The 27,211-nt window shown below is 37.8% G+C and overlaps 1 protein-coding gene across 1 annotated transcript in view; it reads left to right on the top strand.

Moving 5' to 3' along the window:
• The first annotated feature begins 9,264 nt into the window (after positions 1-9,264).
• Positions 9,265-27,211, top strand: part of Focad (focadhesin) — a 299,217-nt gene continuing 281,270 nt past the window's right edge. The window contains exon 1 of the mRNA XM_047524416.1: positions 9,265-9,321. The gene's annotated coding sequence lies outside the window, so the exon portion shown is untranslated. The remainder of the gene's footprint in view (positions 9,322-27,211) is intronic.

Below are 27,211 nucleotides of genomic sequence, written 5' to 3'. Positions count from 1 at the left end.
GTTAAATGGCTGTCTCTGAGGAGGTCACCTTCCACACATGAGCTGGCCTATGCCTTGCATTAGCCTTGTCAGTAGGTTGAATCCTGACTCGTCTGGACAAACTTTAAAAAATGACTTAATATAATTGAAGTAGTAAAGCTCACATGTAACAGTGTTGTGAACTAAAATAAAACGCTTGGCATAAGGAATAATAATCACTCTAAGCAAAGTTTATTGCTCATCTTGTTTGCAGCCTGCACAGGGTGTTCTCTATTTACCGCTCTAGATCCACTCTTGGCCTCTTCAGTAGCTCTGGGCTGACCTCGATGAAGTATATCAAAAGGGATTCCTTGCCCTCTAACTTTCAGCTGGACTCAGTCAATGGGAAATCCTGTTGAAGACTGGAAGATAGAAGAAAAAAAAAGAAATTTTTATTTCTTTGCTCTTGGATATTTAGTTTCCTGTTGTTTTCCTTCATGGGCCTTCTGTTCCACCAAAGACCATAGCTGCTCTGGACTTAGGGGAGTTAAGTGAAGCCTTAAGGTGCAAAACTTAAAGAGGCATTACTCTTGGTGTTGTGCAAGGGTAGTCTGACACCAGTAAGAGGGCCTCCTTAGGTTTCCCCCCAACCCCCTGGCCCAGGGATCAAAACCCAGGGCCTTTCACACACTAGGAAAGCACTCTACCACTAAACTACACTCCCAGGCCCTTGATTACTAATTTCATACACTAACCCTTCCTTTGACTGAACTGGTTCAAGGAGATTCTAGTCCTTATAATCTGTCCCATGGTTATAAGGACTGAAGTTTTAGAAGCATGACTCAATTCCCCCTTTTTACCATACCTACTGAAATAAGTGTCCGGGGCAAGAGGTTGCATCCCAGTCTGAGGTTAGTTAAGGTGGGGCGAGGATAGGACTATGCCTAGAGAAGCAGTGAGAGAACTAATTGCTCCTCATGTACCCATTCTCCAATACTGCAAAAGCCAGAATCAAGGACAATTAACTTCCTCCTTGCAAGACTCTCCATTAAAAAAAAATTTAGAACTATGGTTCTATAAATCTCATAGTACAGCACTGAATCATATCCTGCTGTCAGGGAGTCTGGAAAATTATCTGGAAAGAAAAAAAAAAAGGCAGCTAGGATTGGCTTAAATTAGGGGTAGGAAAATTAGTTTGAGGGTCCGATCTAGATCATCACCTGATTTTGTAGGCTAGGAATAGTTTTCACACTTTAAAAAATGCCAGGGCATAGCCATCATGTCAAATCAAGAAAAGAAGAGAAAAGTGATACAGGAGGCCCTGGGTTCAATTCCCATTAACAGCAATAGCAACAACAGAGGAAAGTGAACTCATTTTTAAGGCAAAATGGAGTGTGATTTATTTTATTATCAAATTAGGTGGCAAAGTACATGTTTATTCTGCAGTGATCTGTACCTCTATTAAAAGATTATATTACACATCCACATTTCCAGATTCATCTTAGGAAGGCAAAGATTAGAAAAATATGAATATTTAACAATGAAAGGTCTCATCACAGCAGATTCTTCACAAAAAGAAAAAAATGAAAGAACTGAAATGAAAGTAAGTTTCTGAGTGACTCATTTATTATCCAAGGAAGGAAGATTGTTTATTGATGCTAAGTTATTAAATAATGTTTGATTGCAGCTGAAGAAATGTTTCCAGAGAAAATAAACTTGCTTCACACTATTATTCTTCCAGTGAGAACTATTGTATGAAAAGGTGAGGTCCCTGGGAGCAACATTAATAGTCAATTAAAAAACAAAAAAGTGATTTTAAGTGGGTTTTCTTGGCTCTTGGTGAATGGACAGATATTACCTATACTGCTTAGTTATTATTTATTCAAGGAATCAATGCTGACTTTGAATTGATTAAAGAACATGCTTCTGTGAATTGTCTGTGTGGAACAACTATGGGTGAGTGTATTTTCAAAGAAGTTGAGAAGACACTAATTCAGTACAACCTGAAGTGGAATCTGCTAAGATGCTGTATAACTGATGGTGATAAAAATATGTGAGAAGCAGAAAGGTCTTAGTTGGGTAAATGCAGAATGCTTAACAAAAAAGTGAAGTATTTAAAGCCCTAGTTTATTCACTGTATAAAATCAGCAGGCAAATTGAAGTATTGAAATCTTTTGTATGGTGTTAAGCCCATTGTTTCAATGGTGAACTTCAGTTACTCTGGTGGATTAATGTTCATCAGTTTTGTAAACTTATGTCAAAGGTAGAATATCCAGAATATCCTGTTTTGCTCTATCACACAGAAGTTCGATGACTTGGCAGTCCATACATGTATTATAGGCTGGGGATGTAGCTCAGTGGTAGAGCACTTGCCTAGTATGTGTGAGGCCTTGGGTTTGATTCTCATCACCACACACACAATATATATATATACACACACATATTTATGGAGAGAGAGAGAACACACACAATATATATCTTTATCTATATCTAGATATAGGTATCTATACTGGCAACATACCTGTATATTGAGATATATATCACCAAGGAAAATTTCCAGTCCCTTAAAAAATTTTTTTTTTTTTTTTTTTTTTTTTTTTAATTTTGAGACAGGGTCGGTCTAAGTGGCCCACGAGGCTGGCCTTGAATTGGAGATCCTATTGCCTCAACTGCTTGATGATCTGGAATTACAGGCACCACAGTGCCTAGCACTTGATTGCAATTTTTGAACACAGGCCTGAAACTGAACATTTTTTGGAATGAGGAAAACCTCTCTCAATCTCTATTATTGAATATGAATGCCTTTGAAAATTAGCTTTTGCTGCTTACTCGATCATGTTTCTCAATACAAAATCACAAGGCAAACAGTGCTTATATAAAAATCTTATACTGCAGTAAAATCATTTTAACAACTAATGCTGTTTCAATCATGAGTAATTCCAAGCTGCTTGATACACTTCCTGTGCTATTAAAGTTTAGAAAAGAAGCAAGATTTCCATTTCCATAAAATTTGCAGATGATACATTTTTCCAGCTCAAACTACAGTTTCAATAGCGTTTTTTGGATCTCCATGCAGGTGAAAGGAAATTTCCACACATCAAAATCAATTTATTAAAGAAGACACAGATAAATGCAAGGACATTATGGGTTCATGAATTGGAAGAATTAATATTGTCAAATTATATATCCTACCCAAAGTGATCTATAGCTTCAATGCAACTGTATGAAAATCCTAATGATATTACTTATAGAAGTAGAAATAATAATCCTAAAATTCATATGGGAACCACAAAAGACCTTACATGTCCAAATTAAACTGGAGGTATCATACTGTTTTTCTTGACTTTAAAATAGATTATAAAACTATAGTAATTAAAACTGTATTAGGCTGGAGATGTAGTTCAGTGGTAGAGCACTTGCCTAGCATGCATGAGGCTCTGGGTTTGATCCCTAGCATCTGAAAGTATGGACCAATGAAAAAGAATAGAGAGTCCAGAAACAATTTCACACTCTATGGTTAACTGATCTTCAACAAGAATACCCAGACACACAAAGGGGAAAAGATAATCTCTTTAATAAACAGTGTTGAGAAAATTGAATATCCACATGCAAAAGAATGACATTGAATCTTTGTCTTACATCACGTATAAAAATCAATTTTAAATGGGTGAAAGACTGAAACATAAGACCTGAATCTGTAAAACTCCTGGAAGAAAACAGGGAAAAAGCTTCCTGACATTGGCCTTGGCAATGATTTTTTTTTTTTTTTGCGGTACTGGGGATCAAACTCAGGGCCTTGTGCTTGCAAGGCAAGCACTCTACCAGCTGAGCTATCTCCCCAGCCCAGCAATGATTTTTTGATACAACATCAAAAGCACAGTTAACAAAAGCAAAATATATAAATGGAATTAAATAAAATGAAAAATCTTTTGTTCAGCAAAGAAAGCAATCAACAGAATGAAGAGACAGACTGCAGAATGGGAGAAACCCATTATAGGCACAAGCCTATAATCCCAGAGACTCAGGATGCTGAGGCAGAAGGATTGCAAGTTCAAGACCAACCAAAGGGCTGGGGATTTAGCTCAGTGGTAAAGCACCCCTGGGTTCAATTCCTAGTATTGAAAAAGAAAATACTTTAAAAGGGTTAATGTCCAGAATATATAAGGAACTTAAGCAATTCAATAGCAAAATAAGACAAACCAAAACAAACCTAATAACCTGATTTAAAAATAAGCAAAGGAGGGCTGTGACTGTGGCTCAGTGGTAGAGTGCTCGCCTACCACATGTGAGGCACTGGGTTCAATTCTCAGCACCGCATACAAAATAAAGATATCGTGTACATCTACAAACTAAAAATATTTTCAAAAATAAGCAAAGAATATGAATAGACATTTCTCCAAAGAAAAACAAATGGCTGGATACCTAAAAAAAGACTCAACATCCTAATATTTGAGGAAATTCAAAATCACAGCAAGATATAATCTCGCAACTGTTAGAAAAGGTGAAAAGCGGGCTGGGGAGATAGCTCAGTTGGTAAAGTGCTTGCCTTGCAAGCCCAGGGCACTGGGTTCCATCCCCAGCACCGCCAAAAAAAAAAAAAAAAAAAAGAAAAGGTGAAAAGTATTGTCAAGAAGGTAGAGAAAAGGGAATCCTTGAATACTGGTGGTGGGAATGTATATGAGTAGAGCCTTTATGGAACACAGTATGAAAATATCTTTAAAAAATTAGAAATTGAATGCCAGGCACAGTGGTGCTTGCCTTTAATCCTAGCAGCTCGGGAGGCTGAGGCAGGAGGATCTAGAATTCAAAGCCAGTCTCAGCAAAAGTAAGGCGCTAAGTGACTCAGTAAAATACAAAATAGGGCTGGGGATTTGACTCAGTGGTTGAGTGTCCCTGAGTTCAATCCCTAGAACTCCCCCCATCAAAAAAAAAAAAATTAGAAATAGAAAAACCTCATGATGCAGGAGTACCACTGCTGGCTATATGCCCTAAGGAAATGAGATTAGTATCTTGAAGCGGTATCAACACTCCCAAGTTCATTGAAGAATTATTCACAATAGCCAAGATATGGAAACAAATGCCCATGAAAGGACAAATGGATAAAGAAAATGAGATATGCACCGTCTATCTATTTACTCAAGGTATTTATATATCCTTTGTTTTATTGAAGTCTCTCAGTAGGTCTAAGAATTAAAAGCATTATGAAGAAAGACAAAAAAGATAAGGCAAAATTTCCTTCTGGTTCATTTGAGAAAAGATTTTCTCAGATCTATTATGTTTCATCCCCTGGGGCTGGGAATGTTGCTGAGTTAAATAAAAATTGGGAATTATTATGAGAATTCCATTGAAATAAAGTATCTTGATTTTAGTAAGCTATGGTTTGGATATGGTTGGAGTATGTTCCCCAGGGTTCATGTGTTAGAAGTTTGGTCCTCATATGGTGGTGTGAAACCTTTAAAAGGTAGGGCCCAGTACAAGATGAATTGGGTCACTGGGGATGATCTTTTGGAAGTAATTAAGATAGTTTTCAAAGGACCCTGAGTTGGTTCTGATGAAAGTGGTGTTATAAAAGAGTGAGCCTGACCCCTGAATCCCTTACCTGGCTTCCCATCTTGTCCTATGATCTCTCTCTCCCTCACATATTTCCAGGTTGTCATCCGCTATGATATGATACAGCCAAGAGTGCCCTCACGAGAGTCTAACTCAATGCGGCTACCTGATATTGGACTTTTATTTTTCAAAAATGTGAGCTAAGTAAATCTTTCTTCATAAATTATCCAACCTTAGGTATTTTGTTATAGTGATGGAAAATGAACTAATAAAGGATCTGATAGAGTCTCATTAAAAATGACTGATTACAGTTAGTAGAGATACATGGCTACATACCCTTGTTGTCCTATCTTATACTGAGAAAAGCTACTAAGCATGTGATTAAAGTCATTGTGTATCAGCCAAGCTTCAAGCTGACTACAGATATACAAAAGGATCTAGGAGGAACCTGCAATGTCAGCTCAGAGAGTAAGAACAAATAAAGCAACTTACAGGATCCTGAGAATGAAAAAATATTTGTGATTTTAAGTCACTAAATTCTGGAGTGGTTTGTTACATATCGAAAGTTGTTATAGGTAATCAAGGTATGACCTTCTTTTGGTTCCTTCACTATGCCCTAGGAGGTTGACCTGTATGAACTTCATCATAGACTTTCTTTTCTTTAGAAAATCAGGAGAGAGGAAAAGGAGGGAGGTCAATGTATTAATTCTCTGGGTCCTCTTTCTCTTGTATTACTGTAGACTGGCTGTGCTTCTTGACCAAAAGTCCCAATTCCTTAGTTAGTTTTACTGGTTTCTTCCTATTTGAGAACTTCTACCTATACTTATTCTTTTCAGCTCAGAGGTGGTGTTCTTGAGACTCTCTTGTGATCTTTAAATTCCTACCTATACGCCTGTTTATAGTCCCTTATTAAACTACCTAATTCAAATGGTGACACTTGTTTCCTGTGGGAACCCTGGATAATAGGGTAGGTTTTATGCAGAAGGCAACATTTTGGCAAAGACTTGAATGATCTGATGGAATGAGGCATGAAGATATCTGGGAGAAGTACCAGGGTCTTGCAGCAATGAGGAGGAGGGGAGGAAAAAGAAGACAAGATCAAAGAGGTAACAGTGTGTGTGTGTGTGTGTGTGTGTGTGTGTGTGTGTTGGGGATGAAGACATATGGCCAGGAGAGACCTTTGTAAAGATAAGGACTTTTGGCTTTTTTATTTTTGGGTTGGAGATCGAACCCAGAGCCACCTGTATGCTAGGCAAGTACTCTTACCACTGAGCTGTATTTCCAGGCCTAGAAATTTGGCCTTTACTTTGAAAGAAATGGGGAATTATTAGAGCCACATACTTACATCCAGTGACATCTAATAAGATTGCTTTCTGTTATGAGTGGACCCTGCCGCTCTGTGATTCAGTACTGAATTTCTCCTCCCAGTCTTGTGCCTGCTGATGAATGCGTAGGCGTGTTCAGCCAGCTCAGCATGCTTAGGCCTGAGTTCAAGGCTTTGTGTTTCTCCTGAGGCTGTGGGTGACATGACCTTCCCTTACAGTCAGGATTCAGACCACAGTGTCTTTTTTTTTTGTTAGCATATTCTTTTCAGTTCTGCTAATGATTTGGGAGTGGACACATTTTTCTTACTCTCTTTCTTTTTTTGTTGTTGTTAAAGTCAATAGGCCCTTCTATACCGACTTCAAAAAGTGTACTTATCTAAAGGGTCTTGTACAATAGAGTACTAACTGTTTAACTACTTCAGGGGAAATAATAAAAGGCATTTAACAGAGAAATACTGTCTGCCTGCCTATCTCTTAGAGACATGGTGGTTTATCTTGAATATTTAAAAAAAGCAAAAAGTTCATTAGTATGTATAGTCTATGACTATTGACAAAATAATATACAGATTTGAAGCACATTTTAATCCTTTGATTGAAATTTCCATTTAAACTGGGTCTTGTGATATTAAGTCTGGATCACTTTCTGTGGGTTACAAGAATACATTTGATTCCCTCCCCCTGTCAACTTCCATAGGGGATCACCCGCTCTCTGCTTTTTGTTAGAAATTCTTCCTGGTCTGAATCTCAGTGAACCACTTGTATAGGGTTCCCAACATCCACATCACAGTGGGTATGCCCTTGTCAGTCAAACTCACCTTTCCTAGATCTACCTCAATCAAACTTACTGTAAATTGTAGCACTATTCCTTCAGGTTGAGCTCTTTACTTTTAGCTCTGAAGGAAAGCAAACTGTTCAGTTAATAAGATTAATTAAGCAAGCATGATCCTGTTCTTCTGATTAATAACACAGGTGGCCTATTAGAATCTGTTCTGATGTTTATAATCTACTCTTTAATTTCTTTTTGAATTTTTATTATTTTAAAACATTTCTAGCATAGTATATGAAGTGTACAGTTCCAGTGGGTTCACAGTGGAAAGAGGACTGGGTGGGGAGCCAGGAAACCAGGGTTTTGGTCCTTCTACTGACACCTATGAGCCATATGACCTTGAAGATGAAGCTTTGTTTTTCTGAAATTTTAGTCTCCCTCTCTGTAAATTGAAAGAATTAAATTAGTGAAACACCAAAAAAATTTGAGACCAACAAAAACTTTAGGTCCTTAAAGAAAAACAAAACTGGGCTGGGGATATAGCTCAGTTGGTAACTTGCCTAGCATGAAAAAGGCCCTGGGTTCAATCCCCAGCACCACCAAAAAAAGAAAAAAAGAAAAAGAAAAGCAAAACTCCCAACAATTATATCCTACTAATTATCATTCCATGTCAGAGAGCATTCCTAATCCTTAAAAAATTCTAATCCTGTAGATTAAAATTCTAATCCTGTAGCTCAGTGGTAGAGCTCTTGCCTAGCATGTGTAATTGACTTGGTTCAATCCCCAGAATGGGGTGAGAGTGGGATTGAGTTGTGTGTGGTGCCACCTGTCTGAATTCCCACATAATGGGGAGGCTGAGGCAGGACTGTATTTGAGGCCATCCTGGGCAACATAGTGAGACCACATGTTAAAAAAAAAATATTAAAGCATAACCTTAGGAAAATGGTAAAATTTAAAAACATAATAATTTGTATTTGTGAAAACTCATTTTCCATTTCAGCTTGCAGTGAAAACTTTATCATGGACTGGCACGTTTCTGAGATTCTTTCTGGTTCTAAAACTCTCTCTCTCTCTCGGCAAAATAACCTTGGTGTCTGCTGAGTTGGTGTCCAGGATGAGTTGACTCCTTGGAAGCTGTGGATTGTGTTTTTCATCTTGGTATCTCTGATGCTTAGCACAGTGCCTGGTATAATGATAGATTAAATAAAGTAAAAGGTGAAATGGGGCTGGGGTTGTGGTTTAGTGGTGAAGGACTTGCCTAGCATGTGCAAGTCCCTGGATTTGATCTCTCTTTCTGGTTAAGAAAATATCCAAATACCATTAAGCTGCTAGGCATCACCCAAAGCTGCATAGGGGCAGCCTGCCAACAGGACTACTCCGGCACGCTGCAGTGGTATTTCCAGGCAGGTTCCTATCTGCTAGGCTACCTCCTCACTGCTATGCTAACCCACCGCCAGCACACTAGCGATGGCTGCTTGCACCACACGAGCTGCGCCGCCCCGCTCAGCGCTACACAGCCTTCCAGCTGCAGTGAGCGGCCTTCGTTTCGAAAGCGCGTGCGCGCGAGCGGGGGTGGGTGGACCAAAGTCGGAGAAGGCGGGCAGACCATAGACGTCTGCAGTCTATTGGCTGTCTTCTGTAGCACCGCCCCCGGGCTGTCGGGGCGGTGGGGTGGGCCACGTCAGGAAGCCGGTGCGGGGCTGAGCTTGTGGCAGAAGAGAGGTAAGCTGTGCGGGTTGATAGGCGGCTCTCCGCGTGCGCTTTACCTCTGATCAGCAGCCGACGGGTCACTCCGGCCTGCGGCCTGGGTGTGCTTGCGTGGAGGGCGGCTGGGCCCAGCGACCTGGGGCTGCGCTGCGAGATCGGGCAGTGGAGCATGTGGCAGGGCCGCGTCGCGGTGTTGGGCGGCTGGGAAGCGGGCAGGATCTGCTGTTTGCCCTCTTCCAGACCTGTCTGGGCGCTGAACTCCCTGAGGACCGGGCCTTCTGCTGTTAGAGAGCTCTGGCAGGGCTTGCTCTGATGCCTGCGGTGGGACTCAGCCGCACCCAGACTCCGAAACCGATTGGCGTGACCCTTGCTTAACTACCTGCAGCAGGTTGCAGTGGTCCCGCACCTGATAGGTTTACTAATCAGGGGCATGCAAGGGTTTCTGTTTGCCTCCTGCCTGGCCTGGGCTCACTGTCTCATTATTCCTGGGGACTCATAACGCAGACCATGTCCACTTTAATGCAAAGGCTTATGGGTGAGCAGAGCCTGCTTTCAGACCTGGTTCTCAGGCTCCGTCCTCACTTGCAGGAATTTCTGAAGAAAAAAGAGAGAGTGTGGAGCAGAGGGACAGAGAAAAAATATGAATGGAAATGTGTGTGTGTGTGTGTGTGTGTGTGTGTGCGCGCGTGTGTGCATGTTTTGAAATGTCCGCAACAAGTATGCGGAGATTTGCAGACATCTGCAGTTGCAACTACCCTCCATGAGTTAATTTCAGCTCTGACGTCCTGGTGCTACAGATTGGTTCCTGAATTTGGAGATTTTGAAGTCAATGAAGTTATCCTGCCTGTCATCATGCAGTTAGTCATTCACTCATTCATTGCAAACTTTTTTTTTTAAAATGGATTCCTTGATGGTCAGGGTTTTATACCAGATACTAAAATCCACATTCCCTGCTTTTTCTTGCAGTTTATTTGTCAATTTCGTTGTCTGAGTTGGCAAAACTTGAAATGGGGTTTTCTTTTTTCTTTTTTTTTTAATGGTTCAATTTTAGGCTGTACATTTAGGTACAAAACAGAGCTCTTCTGGAACCTCGTTCAGTTTTCCTTTTTTTTAACCTTTAGTAAGCCTTAAACCAATGGTACTCTGAAGGGTAGTCCTGCCACTGTACCACTAAAGACCTAAAGGTCTCAGTCACCTAACCTAAGATGTGGGGATACAATTAGAAGTATTTTGTAGTTTTGAGATGTTCAAGGAGAGGCAGGCATACAGTATATTTACTGAACTGTGTAAAAACACAGGATGTATTTTGTGATTATGTATTTTACTGTTTCAGTGAACACTGTTTTCATTCACTTTTTGACTAGCAAGTGCATGTTTACAATTTTGATTGACATTCAGTTCCTGCAAAGAAAGCACCATGACTCATCTAAATTTTGAAATGTCATAATCATGGGCTTATAAATGTTACATATGATATAGTACATAAATAATTTGATAAAAATGCAATTTTTAAAGCATTTAGACTTGCTTTGGTAGATTAGTGATAGCTAAAATCTCTGCCTTGATTATTTGCTTACTTGGTTAATACTAGTTATCATCACTTGGCTAATGTCTATCAATATAATGTCTTTTAACATTTGTTGTATCAATCTAACATTTACTAGATCTTGATTGATGCTTCTTATTGAAACCTGATAACCAAAAGTAAATAAACTGTTACTTTGAGATAAAAATGCCTATAGAGATGTTAGTTTTTCATTTGTTGATTGATTGATGGTACTTATAAATAGATCATTTGGCTTTAGGGGTAAAATGATTTCTAAAGTAGTCCTGAGACTTTATTCACAGCCTCATGACGCTTTTTGGATATTGTTCACAAACCATAAAGTGAATTAAATTATATATATAACAATTAGGGATTTGGAAAAATGTGCAGCCTATTATTATAGTGTATTTTTAAAAAATTACTAAGATCTATAGATGTTTAGTATAACAAAATATAGTTACCTAAGGATAATGTAAATCTATGACTCGCAATTACTAGTAATTTGACTCAAAGTTGTGTGTACTATTTCCACAATAGGAAACAGGATTTCCTAAGCCATCAGGACATGGGGTATTTGTCAGTTCCCCCCATATGAATTATTTTAACCAACAAACTTTTTAAGCAATGTAGAAGATCTCATCTCTTTTTAAACAATAGATTGAAACATTTTAATAAATTTCATCCCCCCAAAACTTCTGGTCTCATAATATTTTTAACATTCTCCAAGTCACATTGGAAGTAATAAAATGGAATTTATATTTTTTTAACATTTTGTCAGTTTATATTTGCTTTCATTCAATTAGCCTGAGTTACTTCGGTTATATAGATGCTTCTTGACTTATGATGGGGTTATGGCCCAATAAATTTATTAAAAGGTGACAATATTATAAGTCAAAAATGCATTTAATTTACTGAACATCATATTTTATCATATTTTGTCTGCACTGAATTTTGAAAGTGACTAGGAATTAGTTGGTGAGGATAGAGCATAAGACATTTTAGGCACAAGAAAACAGTAAGGACAGATTGGTTAGATTCAGAACATAGACTTTTAACGTGTTGAGGGAAATGAGGAGATGAGGTTTAGTAAGTAAATGAAAGGCCCTTTGCCCCATCATGTTAAAGGCTTTGAAATTTATCCTGGAGAATGGTGATCCATAGGTAAAATATTGTAAGTGGAAGAAGCTGGGCATAGTGACATACACCTGTAGTCCCAGTGACTTGGAAACCTGAGACAGGAGGATTATGAGTTCAAGGCTAGTCTCAGCAACGTCAGACTTAGAGCAGTCTCAAGGTCCTATCTTAAAGGAAAAAAAAAAAAAAAAGATTTTCTCAGTGAAAGAAAGTTAGGATCAGTTTCATGAGGCAGTGTGAAGAATGGGTTATTGTGGAGTTAGGCAGAAATGCCCATAAGGTAGCTGTTTGTGAAGGTAAGACGTGATAAAACCTCCAAAATGCAGGGGGCTTGAGAGAATTGGATGGATTCAAGACGTATTAAGGTTACCAGTTGGATGTAGGGGATGAGGGAGAGAAGGAATCAAGGAGAAAAAACGAAAAGCCCTAGGTTTTATGACTTCCCAAGATAGGACTCATGAGAAGTATCAGATGTAAAGGAAGAATAGGTCAATCTTGGGGTTGATATAGATCAGTGGTAGAGCCCTTGCTTAGCACGTGTGAGGGCCTGGGTGCAACCTGCAGCACTGGAAAAACAAAATCAGACTTGGACATGGCTTTGTGTCACAATTGGTGCTGTTTAGTTTGGAGAAGTTTGCTTTGGTCTGGAGAAAAGGAGAGAATTCCAGGCTGAAGATAAAAATTAGAATGTTTTCAGCATACAGATCGTCAAAACAATGTCACATTAAATGTGGTAGAAAAGAGAGTTTGTAGAATAAGAAAGAATAAAACAGGAGATAAACCCTAAGAGGCACCTCCATGTAAGGAAGGTGATCCAATGAAAAAGACTGGGGAGGAACAGCCTAATGACAGGGGAGTTCTCAAAGACCAGAAGGGAGAGAATTTGAGGAGGAGGGAAGAATCAGCAGTCAAATGTCATGGGGGATTGGGGAGAGAACTGATAAGAGATTTGGGGAAGGTTTCAGATAGGCAAAGGCTATTAATTTGTAATACTAGTTCTTATAATTATGTGATTTCCTGCAGCAAAATTCAGTTATGATGAATAGTTGGATTGATCCAATATTTAGATTTTGTTGTACACATATGGTAGAAACACAAGGAAGTTAAAATATATTGGCAAGAGAGGTTGAAGTGTTGGAGTGTAGGTTCACACTGTATAGGGATGGTGATGAAGACAGGAGGAAGAAGATTAAGAGAAAATAATTGGTTCAAGGCATTAAAAGTAGGAATGAAGTACATGTACAAGTGTTTGTAGATAAGAGAGATAGCTAATAGGCTAGACACACTCTGTGGTCAGAGTAGAATCCTAATGGTCCTCAACTTATAGTGGTTTGACTTAGGATTTTTTGACTTTATGATGGTGTTGAAAGCATATGCATGTGGAAAAAAACCTTACTTTGAATTTTGAATTTTGATCATCTCCAAGTCTAGTGATAGGGTAGCACAATACTGTCTCTCAAGGCTGTCCAGCAACAGTGAACCACAGCTCCCATCAGCATGTAATCACAACTGATAAATCCAGTGTGCTGTGTTGCTAAGCTGTGATGCTCTGTAAGTTAGATGTATTAAGTTCGTTTTCAATTTTATGGGTATTTTCAGTGTACAATGAGTCATGTCCTCATTGTAAGTTGAAGACCATTTGTATTGATTTTAAGATTTTAGGGTGCTTATGGGTTTAGGGTTTGGGGGTAGATGTAGGTGGTTGAAATAGAGGTGTTCATGAACCATGAGACTGGTGTATTGGATGCATTGCCCATCTAGGTGTTGATCCCAGATGATGGTGGTACTCAGGGTGCAGAAGTAGACTCTGATCTTGGTTTCTAAAGTTTTAGACTGCCTGTGGTAGAGATTCAGAGTATGAGAGATAAAGATACTTGGATGTTATGCCCACAAAGGTATTGTGTAGGAGGGCTAATAGCATGAAAACATTCTTCTGGATCTTAGAACTTAGAAGGATGATAAGTCTTCCATGATATGGGACACAGAAGAGAGTTGAGTTCCATTAGGCCTAGGAGGTAGGGGGACTATCTATGAAGAAGCTGAGTATATAAGAAAGTTTAGACTGTCAGCAGAATCCAGAAGGTTGGAAAGGAGGGAAGATTGGTTAGTGGAGAGGAAGGTTGAAAAGAGGTAAGATTTGGGTTTAAGGATGATAGGACTTTTCTTTCTTTTTTTGGTATTTTAGAATTTTGTTTTTGTTTTTTTGTTAACATACGGGAAATTGCCTTTTTTAGAGTGTATCATCCCGTGGATTATAGTATAGACATACATTTTTGTGATCGTGTACACAGTCAGGATGTAGGACAGTTCTTTCACCACATTCTAAGATGTTGCTGTAGCTCTGTAGGCCTCTTTGGTTTTTTTTTTTTTTTTTAAACTTTTAAATTTGTTTTGTTTTAATTAGATATACATGACAGTAGAATGCACTTTGATATGTCATATATAATGGAGTATAATTTCTCATTTTTCTGTCTATACACAATGTAGAATCCCACTTGTTGTATAGTTATATATGTACATAGGGTAATAATGTCTGTTTCACTCTACTATCCTTCTCATCCCCATACCCCCTCCCCTCCCTTCACTCACCTTTACCTAATCTACAGTAACTCTATTCTTCCCTAGTGTCACCCCCCATCCCATTGTGAATTAGTATCCACATATCAGAGAAAACATTTGGCTTTTGGTTTTTTGGAATTGGCTTATTTCACTTAGCATGATATTCTTCAACTCCATCCATTTACCGGCAAATGCCATAATTTATTTCTTCTTCAAGGCTGAGTAATTGTATATATATATATTGTGTGTGTGTGTATATATATATGTATGTGTGTATATATATGTATACACACACTGTCTATATATATGTATGTATTCTATATATATATGTATTCTACATATATGTATATATATATATCACATTTTTTATTTGTTCATCTGTTGAAGGGCATCTCAGTTGGTTCCATAGTTTAGCTATTGTGAATTGAGCTGCCGTAAATACTGATGTGACTGCATCATTATAGCATGCTGATTTTAAGTCCTTTGGGTATAAACTGAGAAGTGGGATAGCTGGGTCAAATGGTGGTTCCATTCCAAGTTTTCTGAGGAATCTCCATGCTGCTTTCCATAATGGTTGCACCAATTTGCAGTCTCACCAGCAATGTCATCCGCAATGTATGAGTGTACCTTTTCCCCTACATCCTCACCAACATTTTTTGTTATATGTATTACTGGTAATCGCCATTCTGACTGGGGTGAGATGAAATCTTAGCGTAGTTTTGATTTACATTTCTCTAATTGCTAAAGACGTTGAACATTTTTTTCATGTATTTGTTGATTGTATTTTTTCATCTATGACAGGGCTTCTCTGAAGCATATGACTAGCTTTGAAGTGCCAAATGGTATTTCACATTTCAAGTTTTGATGAAACTTCCTGTAGTCAACCTTTACCCATCAAATCCATTAATTTCTGTTATATAGAGAACTGGCATAGTAGTTTTTAAATTGAAAAAGAACATTTATGTCTCCAGTGAATATTTGTGTTTGTTAGAGAAAGAGGCAGTGACTTTTTTGCTTTTATGTACCTCTTGTTGACCTCTGAATTTCCATAGTACTTTGGCAGATACTTTTCATCCAACTATTCTGATCTGTTGTTAGAATGCCCAGAAGGATACGTTGAGTATTTTAGGTCAGTGATGGGGCTCAAATGTGTGAAAATTTCCTTGTTACAGTTGACAGTTGCTCTGGGTGGGAGGTAGGCATATGTGCATATACCTCTGATTTCCCTCCTGTGATTTTGTGACCTCAAGTCTTAGTGAACAGCCTGCCTGCCTGCCTTCCTTTCTTCCTCCTCCTCTTCCTCCTTCATGGAGTCTCAACATTTTGCAGGCTGGACTCAAACTCCTGGGATCCTCCTGCTTCAGTCCCCTGAGCACTGGGACTACAGGCGTGCGCCACTACATCTGACTTGTGTTTCTCAATACCGCTTCTCATGGGTGTAGTAGGTCTCATTCCTTTCATTTGCTAAAAGATTTGGCTCCAGTATCTCTCTCTCTCCCACAATATCACATCTTCCCTCATTGCTGAATAGTATCCATTAGAATACAAATATACTGTTCTTTTTCCTATCTTAAAATAATAATTCCTTCTTGATTCATTATCCCCTTAAGCCACTGCACGGTTTCTTTTTTTTTTTTTTTTTTTTCTTTTTTTACCGACTGGTTCAAAATAGCTATCTTTTTTTTAAAATTTATTTTTATTGTAAACAAATGAGATACATGTTGTTTCTGTTAATACATGGAGTAACAGCATACCATTTGCGTAATCATACATTTACATAGGGTGATGATGTTTGATTCATTCTGTTATTTTTTTCCTTCCCCCACCCCTCCCACCCCTCTATACAGTCCTTCTATACAGTCCCTCTATACAGTCCCTCTTTCCTCCATTCTTGCCCCCCTCCCACCCCCCATTATGTGTCATCATCCGCTTATCAGTGAGATCATTCGCCTTTTGGATTTTTGAGATTGGCTTATCTCACTTAGCATGATATTCTCCAATTTCATCCATTTGCCTGCAAATGCCATAATTTACTGCACGATTTCTTTAACTCCATTTAAGGCAAAACGATACTCGTGTGTTCAAGTACTTATCTCCCATTCTTTCTTTATCCCATGTTAATCTGTTTTTACTCACCACTCCTCTTGGAGTCACTAATGACTTTTAATTTTGCAAACCCAAACATCGGTTCTTAAACTTCATCCCTTAGTTGATTTATCTGCATTTTTTGAGATAGTTAATTATTCTCTGCTTCTTAACATACTTTCTTCACTTACAATTCCTTTTGCTCCTCTTTAGACTTTTTTCTTTATTTCTTTTTTATTTTCTTTTTTTGGTACTTGAACTTGTGATTCTCCTGCTTCAGCCTCCTGGGTTGCTGGGATTACAGGTTAGACTCTTTTTCTGGTTCTTTCTTATCTCCCTGACCTCTTAATACTGGGTTCCAGGACTCACTCATAAGACCATATACTCATTCAGTCTTGAAATATTAGCTTTAAATACTAGTCATTTCTTGTTAGTTCCCAAATTTCTATTTTCATCCTGAACCTCTTCTCAGACTCCATATATCCACTGCCTTCTCAGCATTTTCTATTTGGATAACTAGTAGATATATGGAACTCAGTTCCTGATTTCCTGCCTGTATCTGCTGTGGTAGTCAGGTTTTCATGGCTGTGATGAAAATACCCGACAGGAACAATTTACAGAGTCTGCACAAGGCAGGCAGGCATCTAATCATGTTGAATGAATCAATGCCAGGTAGGCTTTTGATGCTGCAGCCTTTTTCCGATCTTTGTATCTCTTCCATGCTTTGTGGAAAAGCTCTTGAACAGATTCTGGGTTATTTTTGGAGGACATTTCTGACCTCCACTTATAAGTTCTTTTGTGATCCACTTTTTTTTTTTTTTTTTTTTAAAAGGGCTGCTAGTTAGTGTTCTGTACCCATGGTCTTTACTCTTTGCAAGAAGTGTGTTGTGGTCTCTGCTCAATTGCATAGATTACCTGCTCATGGTACTTCATGGCATGTTGTAAATCATGATATTTAAGTTGTAAATCATAATATTTTTGTTCAAAGAAAAACTGAAGGCTAAGGGTGCGACTCAATGGAGAGTACTTGCCTAGAATGTGCAAGGACCTGGTTTGATCCCCAGCATTGCAAAACAAGACAAACAAACAAACAAACAAACCCAAAACAAGCAAACAAAAATTCCCATCAATGTTGAAACAGTGAATATATGAAAGGGATGGGATAATCTAAAGCAGAAGATTTTCAAACCTTTTCTTAATTGTTTAATCTTTCCCTTCTCTAAATGTCTTATGAGAACTTCAGATGAGATGTTTTATTATTCAAAATAAAGCTATTTTAAATTTATAGAATAATGTTATAAAATCAGTCTGAACTATGAGGTTCTTATAATGAGCATAGCATTTGAAGTTAATGATTATGAATAAAACTGATAATCTCTTAAATGCCTTATTTTGGTTTTGTTGCATACCATTAAGGAAATCTTCATTCACACATTAGGAGTTGCACATGAGAAAAATTTTTTTCATAGTTCATATTGCAATATTGCAACCTCTAGTTTTCCCCTCATTTTTCTTTATTCTTAAAAATATCGGGCTGGGGAGATAGCTCAGCTGGTAGAGCGCTTGCCTCGCAAGCATAAGGCCCTGAGTTCGATCCCCAGTACCGCAAAAAAAAAAAAAAAAAAAAAAAAAAAAAAAAATCTTACTATGGAAAATTTCAAACATACACATAGAGAGTACAATAAAAATCATTTTGTCAGTCTTATTCTATACATTTTTTTTTCTGCTGTAGTTTTTTTTTTAAAAAAAGTAATTATTTTTAAATAAGGACTTTCCCTCTTAAATATAGTTGGTACATCATTATCAACTGTAACAAAATTAATACCAATTCTTTAATATTCTCTAGTAGTTCACATTTCAGAATTGTCAGTTGTGCCAGTAGGGTCAGATTACAGTTGATCATTTGGAATCAGATTTTAGATATATGTTTTGCTATTATATCTCTCAAGTAACTTACTTTTTTCATTCCCTTTACCTCTTTTTTTCCCCATGTCATTGATTTGTTGGAGAAACAGTCATTTGTCCTATAAAATGTAAAAAGCAAGTGGTATTCTTTATCTTATTCTTTGACTTCATGTATTTACTATGGTAGTTAAATATAGAGAGCTCTATAGATCCATGTTGAATTTTTTTAGGCAAGAATATTCTACCAATGAGGACACAATGTCTGGGTTTCTTTTAGGGATGCTAGGATATGAAGTTCTCCATCATCCTTTAAGCTAATAGTTTAAACATCAGTTGATGATTCATTATATTTTAACAAGGTGACTTCATATTCTTAAAGATTTTTAAAGAAATAAATGCATTTTAAATCTCTTACTTTCCTCACTTTTTTTTTTTCATAATACAACCAGTTTTCCTCTCTCCCCCCTTACACTTCATGTGTACGCAATGCCCATATTGAACATTTGACATGAAGTTTGGAAGGAGATATGAAATGGAATGGATATGAATGAAGGTGGGGAAGAGAGGATTATCTAAATTTGCCTGTTAGTTCTCTCTCCTTCCCTGTCTCTGTTATAGTTTATAGGATTTTTAAGCTGTGTGGGACAGCTAGGACTTAGAGGGTCAGTGAGGCCTTAGAGGGATTGGAAAGTGGGTGGGAATGGGGCAGATCTTGATAGCAGTCTTGGCATTGGGTTTGAATTCAGAGAAAATTCAGCCTTTAGGTAAGTGCACAAATTTTAACATTTGTTGTATGTAGTCAAGATGAACCCCAAATAAAATTGAGAAGCAGATGAAATTTGAACACTCTGTACTTTGCACCCTGTTGTCATGTATCCTTTCCTGGACGACATGGACAAAAATCCCTGTACTCCAAGGATTTAGGAGACTCATATGTTGCTGACTTATTTTAAAGGCAGACGAATGACTCCCTTAGTCTTCTGCATCTCAGTAAATGTCTGCTGCTTCCAGTTATCTGACTCCCAAACCTTGGAACTATCCTTTGCTCTTTTTACATTTCCCATCTAGTTGTCAGCAACTCTTGTGAAAATGTATCTGAAGTACTTATTTATCTTACAATTGAAGGTTTATACTTTTTGACCAAATGGAGACCTCATGTATTAAATGGTGACATTGTTTAATCATAATGGATACTTCAAATTTACTGAGAGGAGATCTTGGTGTTTTCAACCCACGTGCGCACACTCACACACACACACACACACACACACTGGATGTTTTTGTTTTTTTGTTGTTTGGTAGGTACTAGGGATTGAATCCAGGGGCGTTTAACACTGAGTCACATCCCCAGCCCTTCTTATTTTTTATTCTGAGGTAGAGTCTCGCTAAGTTGCTCAGGGCCTTGCCAGATTGCTAAGGCTGGCTTTGAACTTGTCATCCTCCTGCTTCAGCTTCATGAGTCGCTGGGGTTACAGGTGTGTGGTGTGTGTGTGCCATGGTGTCTGACTGGTGGATATTTTAATTAGTTTGATTATATTATTTCAATATCATACATATATATATATATATCTCAACATCATACATAGTGTGTGTCAATCATACCTCAGTAAAGCTGGACAAATGTAAAAAAACAAACAAGTGCTCTCTCTCTACATGTATGTGTGTGTGTATTAATATTTATATATATCCAAAGCGTGGACTCTTATCATCTCCAGTGCTAGGACCTTTCTCTCTTGGGTTACTGCAATAACCACCTAACACCTTTCTTTTGTCCCTTCTTTACTTGTTTATGGTCTATCCTTCATAGAAGCCACAATGATCTTTTTAAAATGGCAGTCTGATATGCCATCTCTCTGCCCCAAATGCTCTAGCAACTTCCCAAGGGGTTCAGAAACATCCCATGGCTCACATGGCCTGGGTCCCTGCTTCACTCCTTAGGCTCTCTGCCCAACTGACTCGCTTGCTTCAATCACACTGGTGTCTTTGACTTTTGCTAGGCATGTTTGTACCTCCAGTGTATTGCCCTTAGTAGTCCTTCTATAAAATACTCATTACTTAGTTCAAGTGCCTGTGCAGATGTCACCTTATCAGAAAGAACTTTCTTTGAAAGATCTCAAAACATGTAATAGAAAGACCTCCCTAACATTTTCCAGTTAATGGACTAAAATTTGATTTTCAAAATATTATATGTGCACTGGAAAAGTAAAATAATATAAAATATTTACACTTCAGTTTAAGCAATTAAAAAACATCCTCTGGATTGAGGTTAACATATTTGATTGAAATGAGATTGGAGGAAGTTGAGCACACTGGAGGAAAACAATTTTTTTTTTCAAGGACAGATGGATTAATCTCCTGGCAAACAATTTAGAATCAAAAGTAATTCTGTTAGTTTATTTGTTTGGAACTCTGCAGGGCCATTATAGCTTCTAATAACTCAAAGGTGTGACTTTCTCATTAAATAGTTCTTAATAAGCAGGGTAATTGGATCAACTGAGATTTTTTTTTATCCTGTTGTTGTGATAAAACTACCTCTTTAGATAATGATAAAAGACCATGATTTCAAGTGAGTAATGCAATCACTAATTTTTTATTGAGACTAAAAAGTTCATCTTAGGTTGTTATTTGGAGAGAATTGATAATTCCTTTTTAATTTGAAAAAGAAATATATGCTTATGGTAGGAAGAAAAAGTAGCAGTTATAAGTGGGAATGTAACAAGATGTAATCACCCATCATCCTATTATCCAGAAATAACCTTGCTAACATTTCTGCATATTTACTTTGTCTTTCCCCTAATCCTATGTCTTTTACATATGTATACATTAAAAAAATTTTTTTTGTTTTAGTTGTAGGTGGCCACAATACCTCTTTTATTTTTATGTGGTGCTGAGGATCGAAGCCAGACCCTGAAGAACCCAGGGCCCCATACATGTAGGCGAGAGCTCTCCCACTGAGCCACAACCCCAGTCCATATACATCTTGATTGTGTCCATGATTGTATATGAAAATTTCTTTTATTTTTTTACTCTACCATAAACATTTCTTTACATTGTTAAAACTTTTTAGTAATATTGTTTTAAATTACAGATTAATATTTCATTTGCATATTCCTTGGTTTACCTTTTAGATTAGTCAGTGAATACTTTTGCATGAAGTATACTTGCTTTTTATTTTAGCCTTTTGTATTCTTGCTTCACTTTTGAAATGAGGTGAGTAGAACTTGAAGAACGTGTGCTATACCTTGGATATAGCCAAGAATCACCAGACACTAAGATCAGATGCTCAGTGAGTAGTAATAATGCCCACTTCTATGGAGCCGTTTAGCATTTAACACCCTGGACCTCGGTTTTATAGTGCTGATGTTCCCTATGAAATTGAGTATGGTGGGTGGGTTTTGGGGGAGACTCCTGATCCTGGGAACCAGACTAGTTCTGCCTTATTTCTGTGACTTTTTTCCAGAGCTGATTAGATCTTTAAGGACCTTTGTATTAGTTCGGAGGTGAGCCAGGTTAAGAGCAATTTCATAGCTAGTGCTTGAATTTGGGCTGAGAGGCATAAGTAGTGTTTGAGTGTGAAACAACTCTTTGGACTTTGGCTTCATTGTGAGTTGCCGGTCCATGGAGTAACTGGGGCTGTTCATCTGTCAGTCATTTATTTCCAATAGAATGTTGAAAAGCCTGTATGTATGACAATAGTATGTATTGTTTTGAAATTTTATGAAATTAAAGAGATTCTCTTGGGGAGCTACTTATAATTTCATGATGTCTTTGAAAAGAATTAGGGCCAGGTGCAAGGCACACACCTATATTCCTAGCAGTTTGTGGGGCTGAGACAGGAGGAAAATGAGTTCAAGGTCAGAATGTACAACTTAGCAAGACCCTGCCTTAAAAAACAAACCAAACCAAAGGACACCACACCACACCACACCACACCACACCACACCAAACCAAACCAAACCCAACCCAACAAAAAAAAAAAAAAAAAAAAGAAGAAGAAAGAAAAAAGAAAAAAAGAGGAGGATGTTGGGGATGTAATTCAATGGGAGATTGCTTGCCTTTCATGCTCAAGACTTGGGTTTGAGCCCCAGTACTGACAACAAAAGAAAAGGAAAACAAAAACAAAAACAAAAACAAACAAAGAAGAAGGTATTCTCAGGGCTGAGAGTGTAGTTCACTGGTAGAATGCATGCTTAGCATACGTGAGGCCATGGATTCCATCTGTAGCAGCAAAAACCAAACAAACAAACAAAAAACTCTTATATCTGAAAGATTCTCCATACTATACTCTTATCAATTGTCAGCATCCTCATCTAATTCTTGAATATGCTTCTTGGTATTTCTGTGCTAATATGAAGGAATTTACTAAAGATCTGTCCAGAATGACTGGAAGGTTAGTTAATATCAGATTATTAAGTACTCTAAAAATAAAAAGTCATGAATAAAATGCTTGTTATATAATAGAAGATAAGTACATGTTACTTCTTTGGGTAATTATATATTTACAGTGCCATTTCCCCCAATTGGAAATATACAAAGGTGATGCTGTGAGTTTTTAAAGGATTATAATACATAGCAGATTAAGAGCCTAGCTATGATAAATAATAGCTGTCAAGGGAAGTATTCATGTAAAACTGACAATGAATTCAAGTAGCAAAGACTGATTTTCCATCTCTATTAGATTTAGCTAAAAACAGTGAAAAAAGTATTGGGAGCTTTTGTATGTGTTCTTTGAATTTTTAAAAAATGTACCAAAATGAAAGCAGTATACTAAAATCTCACTACTGTAGATTCTGAGGATTTGAGCTTAGATTTGACCAAAGTTCACTTTTGTATTACCTATACAAAAGGTATTTCCTCAGTTAAAAACAAATAAAAGTACCTGGGAGTAGAAGGAACTAATTATTTTCCAACCCTAAATCTGATGGTAACTGAATTCAGGTTTCTGTATTAAATTGGAAATAAAGTTGTTCAAAAATTTATTTTCTACTCTGGTTCTTACTAATTTATTTTGGTCTTTGTCGTATACATCTTAGTGAAAAAAGATGTAAATTCTCGATTTCTCTTTTCTGTTTTGGACAGTTGATCTGAAAACAAACAGTAGAATCGTGATTCTAACATGTTTTGGTGTATCGTATATCAGATACTGAGTTAAACACAGTGATTCAATAAACATTTCTTAACTGCTTTTTACATGCCAGGCCCTGCCATGGGTGAATAAGACTCAGAAACTCAAGGGACTTAAAAGTGCAGGATGACATTCCTGCGCCTGGGTGAGAGAGGTTATTCCCTTGCTTGGGCCACTTCTTCACTGAGGTCTCAGCAGGTGCAGCTGCTGCCCAGACAGACACTGGCCCCTTCAGAATTTGAAGCCAGCCAGATCTTGAGGGGTGATTATTGCCCCCTGAGAGTTGTGGGGGGATATTAGAGTCAGTACCTGCCACCCTCGTTAGTCCCCTCGGTGCCATGTACTCAACATTTTCTATGCCTAGCAAGTGAGACCAATTTGTAATCCAAGTCCTCTATTTTTTGAGGCAGCTGTAGGTACTGACAATGTAGAGTAGCTTCCTGATCTTCCTGCTTTTGGACATTCTTTTTTTTCCCTCCTGAACATTCCACTTTTATTCCAAACCCTGTGTTTCTACGAGGGAACTCACCCACCCACAGATTTCTCTGTCTCATCGAGCTGTTTTGATCCGTCATATGGAGAGATTACCTGCCAGTCAAGCATTCATTTGTGTCAGTATAACCATCTCTGTGGTAGTGTTTGAGAAATCTTTTGGGCAAATAATTGCCTTTATCTGTTTTATTTACTTATCTGGGGAAGCGGGGAGGATAATTTGGGAGGCCAATGCAGAATGATGGCAAGTTTGAGACCAGTCTTGGAAACTTAGTGAGATCCTGTCTTAGAATAAAAATGAAAAAAAGCTGGAGGTGTGGCTCAGTAGTGCACCTCTGAGTTAAATTCCCAGTACAGGACAAAAAAAAAAAAAAGAAGAAGAAAAAAGAAAGAGATGAAATTATGAAAGTGTTGATATCAGTGGTAAGAAGCATAGATTTCTCATACATGGATACTAATTGCCATAATGAAAGTGACCCATTTTCATCCTTTGTTAGATGCTCATTGAAGTTAAACTGAATTGTCATCGATGAGACATAAGTATAAAAATCAAGGAACATATGCAACTGTGGGAAATTACTGCTGGTGATATTGCTACAAAGATGAGGGTTAGAGTGATAATTTTTGTTTTTGTGTTCTGGTCATGGAATATCCCATAATATGTAACTTTTATGCATTAGATTTGATGACATGTGTTCAGAATTGTGGTATTTTAAAAAATACAGAGCTATTTGCATATGCTGATGAGCTGATTTGGGAATTTAATTTAACACTGTATGTGCAAACCTGGGTATTTTAAAGATTTCCTGAAATATAGCAAGATAATGGGAAAAGCAAGGTGTTAGATAATAATAGCCAAGTTTTTACTTTTTTTTTTTACTAAGTTTTAAAAAATTTTTACAGACTGCATGTTGATTCATTATACAAAAATGGGGTACAACTTTTCATTTCTATGGTTGTACACAATGTAGATTCACACTATTCATGTAATCATAAATATACACAGGGTAATACTGTCTGTTTCATTCTACTATCTTTCCGTCCCCACCCCCTCTAGCCAAGGTTTTAAGTGTTTGCTGTGTGCTTGACTTTGAGTGAAATGCTTTAATGGATTATCTTAATTTTACAAAAACTTATGTCAACTATATTTTATAGAGGATTGGTTAAGCATGTGAGATTTGGAGACTGTTAATATCCATGCTCTGTTTCTTACATAATAAGACAATTAATTTTGACCTCTCCTTGCCTCACTTGGTTTTTCATATGAAAATGAGGATAATAATAGTATCCTTGTCATGGGATTGTTTTGAATGTCAGGTGGAGAGAATGCATGTGAAGAGATTCCATGGTACCTGCTTGCCACGTGGTAAAATTCAATAAATCCTGAGTATTAATATCACTATATAACCTCAGGCAAGTTAGTTCCTCTCTGAGCTCTTATTTCCACATGTGGAAAATGGAGTTAATTATATCTACCTGGACATTACTGGGAAGATCCCCCCGGGATCTTCTGTAAAGTGTTTTGTGGAATGCTTTCACACAGGAGCTGTTTAATTCCACATGAAGTTCTTCATCCTGGGTCAAATTTGCATTTATTCAGTGACTATTGAAGAGGTACTTGTTATAGTTTGGGATTATAATGATTAAAAATTAGAGACTGTCCCTGCATTTCCCTGTGGTAGAGGAGGTACAGTAGGAAAGGAGAATAAGTAAATGACAATCATTTGAGATTGTGATAAAAACTGTGAAGGATACTCTGGTGGGTCACAGTCTGAGCAAGTGAGGAACAACTTGAGGCTGGTGGTGCAGGCACGGAGAACGAGGGCTTGGGAAGATGTAAAGGGTGAGGCACATCAGCTGTTTGAAGGACATGGGCCAGAACACTTGAGGCTGAAGGGCCTGCAGGGTCTAGACTTGGGCACACAAAGAGCTCGAGGGACTCAAGAGACAAGCTTGAGGGACCAAGGGAGACTTGAGAGACCAGATTGTGTGGGACCTTTTTGCCATGTTAAGGAGTTTGACTTTTATTTCAGAGCGCAGAGGAAGGTTATTGAATAGTTTCCAGCAGGTGATTTAAAAGTCAACTATATAATGAATGTGAAATTCAGGTTATTTTTTAACTTTGGTCTGAGCTTTGATGAGACATGCCCTACTTTGTCACTAAACTCAAATCCTTCTCCGTCATTCACCTTAGGTGGCTATCTAACATGGTGTGAAGGGCGGGAGGAAACACATTTTTAGAGTGACTACTTCATGCAAGATCATCAGGCCATCAGCACACTTTATGACCTAATTCATACAACATTGTAACCAGTGAGGAAACAGCTCTGAGGCAGTAAGGGATTAGGCTGAATTTCCATGACTAGTGCTGTATTTGTGTACTGGTCCTTCCCTGCCTCACCCTAGCCCGTGTGCTTTGCTCTCTATCTGGTTGCTGTCCTTGGGATGACATAGGTGTGTAACGCTGTAGGCTTGATCAGATGGAAGGTGTTTCTCATTTTCTCTGGGGGCAGTCACAGGATTTGCAATAGGACGTAAGTCAGTTCTTCACAGTGTGCACTATTCGTCTCATTCATTTGGACATTTTCAGGATTATTATTCTATCAGTAAAGTAATTTTTTTTTTGTGACTGTATTCATTTAGGACTGGAGTATGGAGATATTCTCCATGTCCCTTTTGGGTCACATTGAGTTTGTTAACAGTGGAGAAATGTGTCGTAAAATTATTTCGTTCATTTGGTCTTCAGCTTTCATTAGTATGCAAGTTAAAATAACTAAGCTATAACCATTTCATTCTGAGTTAAAGAATTTTAGCTCAGTGGTAGAGCACTTGCCTAGCATGTGTGAGGCACTGGGTTTGATTCTCAGCACCACATATAAATAAAAATCATAAAGGTCCATCAACAACTAAAACAAATTTTAAAAAATTAAGTTTTCATGGGGAATTACAAATGAGGTTGATTAATCACTTTGTAGCAATCAAAAATATTGCTACTAAACTTGGAGTGGTTATACACTTCTTTACAAGAGTAAGAGTTTTCATTTTGGGGTGAAAATTTC

This window comes from Sciurus carolinensis, chromosome 14 (assembly GCF_902686445.1).
Source record: "Sciurus carolinensis chromosome 14, mSciCar1.2, whole genome shotgun sequence".
NCBI classification, from domain to species: domain Eukaryota; kingdom Metazoa; phylum Chordata; class Mammalia; order Rodentia; family Sciuridae; genus Sciurus; species Sciurus carolinensis.
The sequence above is the reverse complement of the archived record's forward strand: the minus strand, read 5'-3'. Positions and strand labels throughout refer to the sequence as shown.